The sequence below is a fragment of the Tupaia chinensis genome, unplaced genomic scaffold (genome assembly GCF_000334495.1).
Source record: "Tupaia chinensis unplaced genomic scaffold, TupChi_1.0 Scaffold138365_1, whole genome shotgun sequence".
Classification (NCBI taxonomy): Eukaryota; Metazoa; Chordata; class Mammalia; order Scandentia; family Tupaiidae; genus Tupaia; species Tupaia belangeri.
Genome location: NW_006198262.1, coordinates 1,757,991 through 1,771,621, shown reverse-complemented (window position 1 = coordinate 1,771,621; position 13,631 = coordinate 1,757,991). Strand labels below are relative to the sequence as shown.

Sequence of the window (13,631 nt, the reverse complement as noted above, 5' to 3'; positions counted from 1 at the left end):
GGGTACTGGCCATGTTAAATAAAGACTGGCCTCTTGGGAGACCTCTCAAGCACACATCCTCAGAAGTGCTGGGAGCCCATTAACCACCCCTAGGTCCCCAAACATATCACCACAGCAATATGACCAGGCTAGTGGAATCTACTTCTCCTGGGCTCGAGATTCATTGACTGGTAGGAGGAAGACTGCAAAGCACAGGGAAGAGCAGGATTTTTGGTTTGGGGGTTTTTTTTGTTGTTTTTTTGTTTGTTTGTTTGGTTGGTTTTTTTGTTTTTTGTTTTTTTAACTGCCACAGGGTATGTGCGCTAAGCAGAAAGAGAAAGGGAGAGAGAAAGCATCCCCAAACCCTCCATGGGATGTGGTCACACTGCAATCTCTTCTCCTTCCTCCCTTTCTCCACTGTCAGGATTTTAGACACACACACACACAAGCCTGGTGTGTTTTTCAAGTTGCTGGGACCAGGGTTCAAATTGTGGTTGGCCATGTGGGATCCAGCTCCCTTTAACCACTAGGCTATGGGGCAGGTTGGGACAAAACATGAGACCGAAAAAAAAGGGAAAGAAAAAAGGAAGGAAGGAATGACAAACAGGAACAGAAAACTGAGGCCAAAAGAAAAATGCAGGCCTTCTTATAAGGGAAACACACAGATACACACACACACACACACACACACACGACACAAATACACATACAGACACATACAGAGACACATATACCAACATACACACATAGAGACACAGAGACACACATCAGGACCCAGCCTAGCCAGTGGGTTCCAAGATCCAGTCCAGGGCTTGAATTCTTCTGGGTTTCACTTTCCTCATCTATTAATAAGGATTTAGACCACTGGATCCCAACATGATTAACCCCACAAGAAATCAAATATTTTCTTTTTTATTATTATTTTATGTTTAATCACTGTACATCTTTACAGTGCACAACATTATTTTCTCAACAGGAATTCAGTGCATATGAGTCAAGTAAAAGACATTACCATATACATTATTGCCAGCAGATAACTTTTCATTTTTGTGTCCATTAAATGTGTCACTTGTATGTTTTTTTCTCTGGTCCCCTCCCTCCCACTCCCTGTTACCTACCCCCATCTCTCACCCCCTCCTATACTGGCTCTAGTAAGATCAGGTGTTTACTAGAAAAAGTGAGCATAGGTCAGGAGTAAGGAGCCAAAGGACCCTCAGCCTGAGTCCTGAGTCCTTGTTGGGTATCCCGGTTCCCATGGGTTCCTGTGGACCTGGGGAAGGGACCCATCAGTAGGAGCTCCCTGATTACACAGCCAAGGAGCTGGGCTCTTGCAGATGGCACAGAGGTCCCCTGGCAGCAGGTGCTACCGGAAGGGGAAAAGAGCAGAGAGGAGTGAGAGCGAGGAGTGCTTCACCTGGAGGTGCCCAAGCAGCAGCAACACAGCCCCCCACAGAACCCATACCAGCTCAGAAACCAGCCAGAGGCCAAGAGAGGCAGGTGATTACTGCACAGTAACACTGTTTCCAGACCAGATCACAGGGGCCCGCCCCCACAGCAGGCAAGCTCCCTCCACAATAAGCCCCATGCTGGAAGCAGCTGCCGCTCCTGCCTAATACATTTTTAATATGCTGATTTTACTCCCTGGTGCTTGCCAAGGTTTTGGGAACCTGAGAAACCAAAAATTCACATTTTCTACAGAGGTAGCTGCTGATCACTCCAATCCAGGCCTGCCTGGATACTTCTGAAGGTCATTAGAAAAGGAGCGACTTTCTCAGCCTTTTCACCTGCTGGCCCACACCCACTCCTCCTCCGTGAGAGCTATCCTGAATCTGAGACCCAGACCAGCAGGACCTGCATCCCAGAAAAGGTGGCAAGACAGGACTGTCTGCCAGCACCAGGTTGCCCATTCCCTTATCTCATCCTGCCCCCTGGTGTCAGAGACTGGAGTTACCTGGGCTCCACTGAAAAGAGGCCAGGGGATGCACAGTTCTGGCTCAGCATCCACCAAACAGGATCTTCCTACAAAGGCTCTTTTGGTGGTGAAGTGTGTGAATCTAGGTCCGAATCCTGATATGATTCTAGATCCTTGCTATGTGATCTTGACCAAGTCATATCTCCCCTGCACGAGTTTCCCAGCTGTAAGTGGGAGAGAATCTATCTCGCAGAGTTCTTGTAAGAATCACACAAGATAATTCCCAAAAGAAAATTCAAGCAGTGCTAGGCATAGATAAGGGTGCTCTCAAAGTGCATGGCCCATCATAATCTCCCTACTCATCAGAGTGAGCTAAGCCACACTGCCTCCACATCATCACCCACGACTTGGTTATTCCATGCATGGTTACTCCAGTTCCAGAACATCCAGCCCCCAGGCCCACCACCTTTGCAGGTTCTCTGGTGACATTAGGAAGTGGGTGTGGTTGGGTCTACAATGCTGGGAAGCCATGCCACTTCTGAAGGCTTTGTGCCCTGCTTTCCCTGTCATCCTCAGAAGATACCCTGGATCCAGAAGCCTGGCCTCCTCTTTGCCCACCTGCCTCCTCTTGACACAGCCTACTGACATGAGAGTGTGTCACTGACCCCACAGCTCAAAGTGTCCTTAGCATAAGATCCAGGCCAGAGGCTCAAGGGGTAAGTGGAGGTTCCCAGCCTGAACCACAGGGGCTCAGCAGCAGCCCTTCTCTTTCAGGGAGTCAGATGTCCCTGATGCTGAGCAGCCTGGCAGCAAAGTTTACAAAGCAATTTCTAGGAAAAGCCCACCGGGAATTGCAAGCTGAAAATATCATTGTTTGGATGCAGTGCTCTGCCCTGTGGGTGCCCATAAGAACCACATCTCTGGTACTATTGTGCCCAGAACCATCAAAGCTCTACTGACCTGAAAATGCTTGACTTTTAAAACTCTGGGTAGAAATGAACAACAGCAACATCTCTGTGGAGTGGGGATAATAAATTCTTCACTTAACAGGGAAGGCTGACCTCTGGTTTGAAGAAGTAGTTGTGGTCAGGCTGGGTCTGGCCAGAAAGAGGAGCCCCTTTCAGGTCATGTGGTCTTGGGAACTGGGACAGACAGCCATGCCTTCGGCCTGGGGACCTGTTTTCCTCATCATAGTGAAAGGGCAGGAATCATTTTACAAATTTCCACAGTGTGGCACCCCCTGGGCTTAGCTAGCCTCGCTTTAGAGCGGCACAAATATTAAAACAACATTATCTGTGTGCCTCTCCACAGGAAGCTGCATCCCCTCAGCAACAGAATCAGGAAAAATTTTAGTAAATTAAAAAATTATTCAAAAGAACATTTCTCTCTCACTGGGAAAAGAGCAGGGTGCCTCTTTTTTCCTGAGAGGAAAAAATGTTCTATAAAACCTCTTTCTTTGTAATCAGGTACATACAATAGGCATTAGTTCCAGGGAATTTCAACAGAAATCAGGAAAAAAGAGATAAGAAAATTCCAACCAGCCTATGAAAAGGGGAGTTACAGACCCACCACTGCCACACTTTGATTTTCTCCTTCTTGATGTGCTTGTTATGGGGGCGGGAAGAGTACATGTGGTAAAGTAATGAATCTTTTCCCAAAAGAAGCTTGACCTTTGTCCTCAGCTAGTGGGAGGTGACCTCTAAGGTATGCTGCCTGATAGGAGCACCAGTTTGCCTGAAGCCTTGGGTTAACCTGGAGAGTTTAGTGACATAATTTAGGGTAGGACTGACCATGCTGGAAAGACCAACCACGTGGCTTAAGGTGTGGGGTTCGGGCCACATGGTATCAGTTAACTGAGAGACTATGATTACCTATGTGGTCATCAGTCAATCATGCCTATATAACAGAACTAGAACAAGAACTCTGGACAGTGAGGCTCTGTGGAGCCTGCGTGCTTGGTAGTCTTCCAGGCATGTTGTTGATGCCAGGACAAGATCTCTTCTTTGATTCCTTTTCCTGGACTCTGCTCTTTGAGTCCTTTTCTTTGTCTAATCTTAATCTATGTCCTTTATCTAATGATCTCTGTGTTTCTTCAATTAAGAAACCACAGCTGTGAGTCTAACGGCTTTTTAAAAAATAATTATTTTATTTAACTATTTATTCATTTATTTTAATTTGGTCAGAAAGGGACAGAGAGAGAGAGAAGAGATAGTGATAAATTGAGCCGCCAGGTCCAAGATTTGAACCACAGTCAACTATGTGAGATTCCAGTGTTCTTAACCACTACGCCATCTGCTGGCCTCACTCTTACAGCTTTCAGTGAGTTCTGAGTCCTTCTAGTGAATTATGAACCCAAGAGTGGTCTTGGGGACCCCCAAACTTGCAATGGGTGTCAGAACTGAGGTTTTATATGAACTAAGTTTTTTAATTCTGTAGGTGGCCTGAAGTCTTGCTGATATGTGTGAGAGGGAGGAAAAGAGAGAGAGTAGAAATTGATATCTTTCTATAATTCTTGAAGTAGTATAATTCTATCTTCTGGAATACTAAAGTTACATATCCTGGAATTGACAAATCTAAGGGAAAGATTATCCCTACCTTTTCACCTCTAAATTCATGCCAACTGAATTAACTTGAGAATGTCCAAGAATTCCAGATGGATCAAGTCATAAAATCCTAGACGAGGCACAGATCTTGTTAGCTGCTCCTTTGCATAAGCCGACACCCCATGAGCCTGAAGATGCATGTGGAGACCAGGTAACTAGGCAGACCCTACTTTCCATTTTATGCCCAGACTTTGAAAGGAGAATGGAGCAAGGCAGGAGGGCAGCTTACGCTAGAACAAGACAAGGTGAAACTATTTCATTAGACTGCTGAGAGAGAGCTGGGGAACAAGCCAGCCTTGGCAAAGCCACCATCTGAGAAGCAAGGTTATGTCCGCGACATTAGTTCACACCTGCTAGCTGCTGTGAATGGGCGGCAGGTAACCCTGGCTAGGCTGCTTAGACGCACATACAGTGCCATTTATCCAGCATTTAGCTCCTCAGAATGCACTGACCTGAATCTTCTGGATTCTTAGGAAACAACCAGGCAGGGATATCAGCCGCTGGGACCTTCACAGGCAAATGCCCTTCAAGGAAAGTGGGGATTTCTCTGTGCAGAGAAACAAGCCAAGTGAACAAAGACCAATACTTGTCACATGTTCCCTAGACCCACAGAGCACAGTGGACCCTACCCATACGACCCTAGTTTAAACAGAGTGGCCTTCCCCACCCATCTGCAGGCTTGTGCAGGCTACATTTTTGTGAATCAACCATCTCCTTCACCCGATACCTTCTGCCTCCCCTGAGGCCAGCATATAGGATAGGCAAATAGTTTCCTCCCTGCACTGCCTTGTTTCTGAAAGAATTGCTGCTGGTGCCAAAGCTCTCCAGTCAGACAAAACAGGTTAACCCCTACCTTGCAGACGATTAAAAGGCTACTGGAAGGAAAGCCTTTGTGCAGGCTGACCTCAAGGGTTGGTAGTTCTTTATTGCTCATGACAGAATGCCTCTACCACCTTGACTGGCAGCGGCAGGGAGGCTGTGGGCAATATATAATGTCTCCCTTACTCGGATGAAACCCTTTTGATTTGGAATCTGATGCATTTAGCTCTGGGAGGCCAGACTTGGAAATGGGTCTGGCATTGGTCGATCACTCTGGATCCTAACTGGGTCAATGTCCTGCCAAAGTGTGACATCAGGGAGAAATTGCAGGGCCCATGCTGTGAGTCTCCTCCTAGATGGCCTGTCCTTATGCTGGTGTTGGCAGAAGCCTATGGATGAAGGCAATGCCTTGAACACATCTGTACTCCTCAAGAACTTATTATTCCTGTGCACGGTCTGAGTGTCATTACACGGCCACAGAGGGAAAAACAACCACCAGTTAATGATCATCACATTTATGGGCAAAATTCATTTCTTTGGCGGCTGTCCCTAAAGTGTCACTGATGTTTAGCCAAATGAGCCAAAAGGGTGATGGGGCACGGAAGCATTTGTGAGTGGGAGGCAGGAATAAATCTGCTGTGAGAGACTAATTTACACATTCCGTTTCGCAGCCTGAGCCTCACTTCGTGTCTAATATGATTATCGGCTGATTTCCGCCACCAGCAGCACCCCACCCTTGCTAGAAGGCAAGGGAGTGCTCAAAATAGGGCTTTTCATCTTTGTGTTTTTCTTTCTGCCTGCCCAGAGGTTCTTATAAAGTAGCTTTTTGCTGAGAAATTGCAGGGCCCATGCTGTGAGTCTCCTCCTAGATGGCCTGTCCTTATGCTGGTGTTGGCAGAAGCCTATGGATGAAGGCAATGCCTTGAACACATCTGTACTCCTCAAGAACTTATTATTCCTGTGCACGGTCTGAGTGTCATTACACGGCCACAGAGGGAAAAACAACCACCAGTTAATGATCATCACATTTATGGGCAAAATTCATTTCTTTGGCGGCTGTCCCTAAAGTGTCACTGATGTTTAGCCAAATGAGCCAAAAGGGTGATGGGGCACGGAAGCATTTGTGAGTGGGAGGCAGGAATAAATCTGCTGTGAGAGACTAATTTACACATTCCGTTTCGCAGCCTGAGCCTCACTTCGTGTCTAATATGATTATCGGCTGATTTCCGCCACCAGCAGCACCCCACCCTTGCTAGAAGGCAAGGGAGTGCTCAAAATAGGGCTTTTCATCTTTGTGTTTTTCTTTCTGCCTGCCCAGAGGTTCTTATAAAGTAGCTTTTTGCTTTTTTTTTTTTTCTTTAATCTAGCTGAAAATTTAGCCTTTACCAGTCTCTGCAAATTTCAGGGCTTTTATTCAAAGGATATCACAACTATGATCTTGTTGTAGAGCTGGCAGTTAGCTATGAGGATGCAATAAGGCCCACCGCTCGGAGCTTCTGTGCCGGGATGATGTTGGAGTTCCTGATTTTAATGTTCTGTGCTGATTTGCCATTTCATTCATTCCCAAGTGGAGAACGTTCTTGGCATTGTCAGGGCAGAGTGGTACTATGGTAGTTCCCAAAGTTCAGCTGCCTTGCAAAATGCTTCTGCACATATATGCGGACTCCCCAAGTGGATGGCAAGCCCTCCTCAGCAGGAGCCATACCTGTCAGCTTCCAGAGCCCTCACAGTCTGATGTTGCCCACAGTATTTCCCATGATGCTGAAACACACACAAGGAGCTCAGTGGATGTGTGATGAATAAAACAGATTTTGATGGCAGTTCCAGGGAATTGAGATGTGAGGAGGCGATTCCTGGTTTATTCTGGTTAAGAGGGGACTTCAGAAAGTTCATGAAAGAATGGAGTTAAAGGACAAGTTTATTTTGGTGCAAAAATACATGAAATCCATGCATCATTTTTCATCACATACATTTTCCATGAACTTTCTGAGGGTTCCTCATGTGAAAGTATGTAAGAATTTCCCTGGGTAGACAGCTATATCCTGAATACTAAAGAAAATGATCCTAAGTTGCTATATATAAAAACAGAAGCACAGCTGAATTTTTAGAAGACACACAGTTAATTGGCCATAAAAAAGAAAATCCAAAACTTAAAAAGATAAGTGAATGAGAGAAAGAAGAAAAAGTATGAGGGAATAAGGGATTCTCCAGGATTCCCACTTGTAGGGCAAAGAGACAAGGGGAACAGGCTGTGAGAGTGACCATGATGGCCTCGAATGGAGCCCATTGAGTCAGGCCCTGGATAATAACCTCCTGTTAATCATGATACTAAAACAGGAGCAGGTGCCATCGACCCAGAGCTGTATCTTGATAGCAGAAGGTTGTAGGATATCTGAAGCAGAAAATGGACTGTTGTACCCAAACATTTTAAAGTCACAGACTATTGATTAATCTACAAAGTAGGCTACAAGAATTCCATTAAATGTTTAGCCACTAGTGAGAACTCCGCAAAGAGGCCTCCCACCTGCCAGCCCCTTCTACCGGTCCCTCCTCTCCATCTTTGCATGCTGATGTTTCCTACATGTTTAAAGCCCATTCAGTGCTACCAACTCTACAGAGACCATTTCTTGCTCAATACTGGAGGCCCTTTGAAACTCTGACATTTTCTGATGGCTGCAGCAGGAGCGCTCTGAGTCTCTGGGGGTGCCCTATGAAGCTCTGAGCCTGTACATCCTTTTTCAATCTCCTTGTATCTAGTAGGAACTTGGCAAATTTGCAAGGGATTGATTCATGTGAAGAATTAAGATTATTTTCTAACAGCAGACAATTGTCCTGTTGTAAGGTTGTTATTGCTCAGCCATGTCTGGCAGAAGGTGAAGGTAAGCTATTAAGAAAACTTTTATTCAGGTCAAATAAAAGAGAACACTAAAAAAGCAAGCTGTAAGATTTTTTTTTTCTTGTTCTTTTTCTTCCTCTCTTTCTCTTTAATTATTACATCTTTCTTTTAAACATAAAGGGTCAGAGTGTAAGAGATAATCCCTCATCATCTAGGCCACCATCTATTGGCAGTAATGGGACATACTCCGGCCCAGGATGACCTAAGTTAATGAGTCTACTGACTGCTAATTAGTAGAAAATTCTCTTCAACTTTCTCATCAGCCCTGTAATATTTGTCAAAGGCAAATATTGAACTGTGGATGTAGTGGTGTTTAAGCAGTGGATTTACGGTATGGGCAAGAATACAAAGTTTCCTCGGATTCAACAATCCTATGTCTTTCGTATGTATTGTCACTGCCATCCATTCTTTCACCAAATGGTTTTTGAGTATCTACTAGTATACACCAGACACTGTGCCGGGTGCTGGGATCATGTCAGTGAACAAAACCCAATCGCTACCTTCAGAGGACTTGCAGCTCATGTGGGAGAACAACCACACAAGAGGTCTGCACCAGCATCACCTGCCTGCTATTATAGTGACGCTTCTTACTGTGGCCCTAATGTTGGAAGGGTAGGGGTATAGCTGATCAGGAACAAAGAAATGGAGTGTACATGCAGAATTCAGAAAGGTATACAGAGCAGTCAGCATTGCTATTGTTTTTTTTTTTTTTTTTTTTGAGAGGTTTTTGCTATAGGGCGCATGCGCTCGCCAGACAGAGAGAGACAGAGAGACAGACAGAAAGCGAGAAATCACCCCCCACAGGGGATGGCCACCCCGCCATCCCTCCTCCTCCGTTCTCCTCTCGGGATCTTGGGCACGCATGCACACGCACCCGGCGTGAGTTTTGTTTTTTGGTTTTTTTTTATTTATTTACGTTCATTCATTGTACATCATTACAGCATACAAAATGAGATTTTCCATCCAGAGTACACTGTATATTGTCTCAATCAAGCCCAGCGTGAGTTTTCTTTTTTTTTTTTTGGAGAGATTTTCACTGTAGGGCGCGTGCGCTCGCCAGACAGACAGAGAGAGACATAGAGACAGAAAGCGCCAGGGGGGATGTGCGCGCCGCAATCCCTTCTCCTCCATTCTCCTCTCGGGATCTTGGGCATGCACGCACACGCGCCCGGCGTGAGTTTTAAGCCACCGGGTCCGGGACACGAACCGCGGTCGACTACGTGGGAGTCCAGCGACATAGCCATTACGCTAACTGCTGGTTCCCCAAGCCCAGCGTGAGTTTTAAGCCACCGGGTCTGGGACGCGAACCACGGTCGACTACGTGGGAATCCAGCAACATAGCCATTACGCCAACTGCTGGTCCCGCGCATTGCTATTGTTTAGTTTTGTGTTTCCCTCGGGATCTCTTACAATCCAAGCTGGTGTCCTGGAGGCGCGGAGGAAGGGGGGAGAGGAAATTCAAGAATGGCCCCCCTGCCCATCACGAGGGGTGACCTCCCCAGACAGGGGCTCCACTGAATACTAACTATTCACTGAGAGTTTCTGTCAGGGGACCAGCAGATGGTATAACGGTTAGGTGGCTGGACTCCCATGTAATCGGCCACAGTTTGAGTCCCATATCCAACAACTTAAAATACATACTGAGCGTGTGTACGTGCATGCTCAAAATCCTGAGAGGAGAATGGAGGAGAAGGAATTGTGATGAGGTCATCCCCTATGGGGGATGACTTCTCAATTTCTGTCTGTCTCTCTCTCTCTCTGTCTCTCCAACAACCACACATGCCCTATAGCAAAAATTTCTCTTAAAAAAATGTTTCTGTTGATTTCCTCCTGGTGGGCCTGAAAGATGCTTAGATCTTGAAAGGTAAAAGAAGGCATAGGTGACCCTGATCACCTTCTATTCCTTTCCTCCTCCAAGTTGCCTCTCCTGGCCCCCCTCCCCCTTAAGCAGGATTGACACCTTGCACTGTCATAGCATGTGGCTTCTCCCCTGTGGCTCCTATCACTTTGCAAATTTACAATTCTTGATATGGTTATTCTATGAACACTCAGCTTCCCCCGCTGGACTTAAAGCACTGAAGAGGCTGGCAGGATTGAGCTTATTGCCATTGTAACCCTGACACATAGCAAATGTATGGTGGATGAATGAGTGGATGGATGGATGAACATGTTCCAGGATAGAGGGGAGAGCAAAGAGGCTGCCAAGCTGCTTCCATGTCCTGACAGAAACGTGCAGAGACTAGAAAAGCAGATTTAATTTAGAGAGGTGTGGAGGGCATCTGGTAATGTTCTCATTGAGGACATGAAATTGAAGCTGAGTTGAGCTTTGAAGAATGGATTAATCAAGCAAAATGGTGGTGGGCAAGGAGCTGAAAAGGTCCTCAGAGGAAAGTAGAGGAGCTTTGGGGGTCTGGGGCTTAGAAGGGGGGCAGTTGTGCACAGCAGAGGGTAGGAGAGAGCATTGGGGCTAGGTGAGTCTGGGGTGAGGGACAGGTGAGAGAGCTTAAAGGCCTTATGTACATTCATTTAACACTCACTGTGCATAAACTATGTGCTAGGCACCATGCTGCCCTTCTAAGTCATGCTAAGACTACTGATCTTTTTCTTTCTCAGTTTCTTTCTTTCTTCCTTTGTGCCAGAGGGTGTCTCAGAGACAGAGAGACAGAAAGGGAGAGGGAGAAAGCAGCCCAAATTGGACATGGTCTTGTCACATTCTCCTCCATTTCTCCATCTGCTTGGATTTGAGGCATGCATACACACACTCATGCGCTTTTCAAGAGTCTGAGATTTGAACTTCATGTGAGATCCAGCTCCCTCAGCCACCAGGCCACAGGGCTGGCCCAGGACTGTTGGTCTTGATTCTAGAAGCAACAAGGAATACTACAGAGCTTCAGCAGGGGCTCAGGTCACCATTTATGAGGAATCACCATGGCTGCCATGGGCAGTATGGGCCAGAGGAGCTAGAGGGGACCAGCTGTGAGGCTTTGTAGTCTAGAATTAATAAGAAATGGCAACTGATTGGACATGGGCAATAAGAAGGACAGAGAACTGTCAAGATGACCCTGGGGTAAGGCCTGAGTGGCTGGGTGCCTAGAAACACTATTCACATCCTAGAATGGGAGTAAGAGAGGAACAAGGCATGTTTGTGGAGGAAGATCGAGAGTTTGGGATGTTAAAGTCTAGATGGCATGGAGGGACCTGAGCCTCAACCAGGAACATTTGGGCAGTGCAGCGTTTGTATCGATGGGACACTAAACACGAACAATTGCACAGCCAAAAATCAGCTGTGGTAATCAATCCCTAGTTTATGAGAACTCTGAGCTCAGAAAGATTCCAAAACAAAAACCACTGAAACAAGCTCATGAAGTAAATCTCAGTGAAAATGGAATAGGTTAGGTGTTTAATAGAGTATTTTTTTAACAGCTGGCAGTGATTGTGTTTCCTTTAGAATGCATTTCCTGCCAGTTACACAGATGTCTTCCCTTCCAGTATATACCATGAGAAATAACAGTGAGAAGCACAGGGCTAACAAGGATGACAGATACAACAGCCAGGAAGGTGAGTGGACATGTGTGAGCATATGAGTGTGCAATGAGTGTGTACACTAAGACTACAAGTGTCTTCACTCACTGCCCAAAGCAAAACTCCAAGTGCAGTCTAATTTCAGGAGCTCCACCTAATTCCCTAATAATGCATTTCTAAAAAGAAAGAAGAGCCTACATAGTTCTGAAAGGCTGGCAGGAACCTTAAATACTCTCACTTTTTATCCACTAAAAAGAGGCATCAACTGTATGTAGAGGATTTGAGGGAGTCATTCCATTACAGCAGAGAACATTAATGCTTTTGGAAGAGAATATGAATCACACCTCTGCTATGGAACAATGCACAAAGGGACCCTCAAGCAGTACAAGTACAATACAGTTCACTTTTTCAACCTTTAATGTTTTTGACAAAACTGCCTGATTTAAATGTCCTCACCTGTAAAAAACTAATAGTAATAATAAAGGAAATACCATTCTCACAGTCCAAGTTGTTATGTACCTTGTATAGGAAGTCTGCCTCCATGCAGTTGGATTGCAGCCAACACCAGACCAGGACAGAGAATGGGGCCCTGTCTTCCAGCCCGGCCAAGGGTGTCTAGGCCACCTCATCTCTTTCTGAAGACTTACAGTGTAAAGTTCAGATAATTCAGGACCTAGGAGCATAGGTATAAACGGTAAGGCTGGATTTCGTTATTTTTTAACTCTTAAAAAGGTGAAACTGGTCATCTGGTCAAATTTAAGAACCCCTCCCTGAGCTGAGCCCCAGACTAGGAGGCAGAGAGTGTGGGATTAAACCACACGGAGGGATGTGGCCAATTCTAGGGCTGAATTGTTAGAAAAGGAGCCATCGAGACCAGCAGATGGCACAATGGTTAAATTGCAGGACTCCCACATAGCAGACCTCAGTTGGGGTCCTGGACCCAGAGGATTAAGCTCTCTTGGGATGTATGCATGCGTGCCCAAAATCCCCAAAGGAAAATGGAGAAGGGATTGCAGCGTGCCCTCCCCCCCACTTTGTCTCGCTGTCTCTCTTTCTGGAGGGCACACATGCCCTAAAGCAAAAACCTCTCTTACAAAAAAAAAAAAGAAGGGCCATCGATTTCCTTGCCCACCTTCCGGAGGACCAGAAGAGGTTTGGCCAGAGGCCGAGCACGGGTTAGGGTGGACAGCTGGGCCAGGTAGGACGCCACCCCAGCTGGGTCCCCAGAACGTCGGGTACCACAGAGGTTACTTCCCGGGGTGGGCTGCGGTAACCAACGGAAAACGGCAACCGCAGAGGGCACAGCCGCAATAACGCAAGGCCCCCTAGATGGAGTGGCCTGACCGTGGTGCCCAACACAGCTCACCGGCGATCAGAAACCGGGGCCCACGAGCACAAGGGAAACCTGCCTCCCAAGCCAGCACGAAGGAGGCGGCGAGGAGAAACACCGGTCCCGCCTCCTGAAGACAGGTGACCGACGGCCCACGAGGGTCCCAGTGCAGACGCCCTCGGGAACATGCCCGTCAAATATGGAGGCCCTCCCTCTCATCCTAACAGCTGCAGACGTACCCGAGAAAGTACCCCTCTTAAACACGGCCGTCAGTCCTCTCTACGGACACAGAGGAACCAAGGCCAGTGACCCTCTCAAACGTGGCCGCCCGCCCCCCCAAACATGGCGGCCACAGATGCGCCAAAGGAAGTGCCCGCCTCAAACAGGGCCGCCCTACGTCCCAAACGCGGCGAACGGACACACTCAGGGACGTGCCCCTCTCAAACATGGCCACCGCCCTCGCAAACAGGCAGCCACAGATGCACTAAAGGAAGTGCCCTTCTCCAACATGGCCGGCCGATCGCCCAACGTCCGGCTTCGGCCATCAGCCCCCAGGCCCGAGCCCTGCCA

The 13,631-nt window shown here is 47.0% G+C and overlaps 1 long non-coding RNA gene across 1 annotated transcript; it reads right to left on the bottom strand.

Annotated features, from left to right (window-relative positions):
- Positions 1 to 4,936: 4,936 nt before the first annotated feature.
- On the bottom strand, positions 4,937 to 13,515 carry LOC102497072 (uncharacterized). Its single transcript, XR_336387.3, has 3 exons — positions 13,301 to 13,515; positions 12,251 to 12,404; positions 4,937 to 5,041 (listed from the first exon to the last, which is right to left on the bottom strand). It is a non-coding gene; the product is annotated as an uncharacterized LOC102497072 (long non-coding RNA).
- Positions 13,516 to 13,631: the final 116 nt, after the last annotated feature.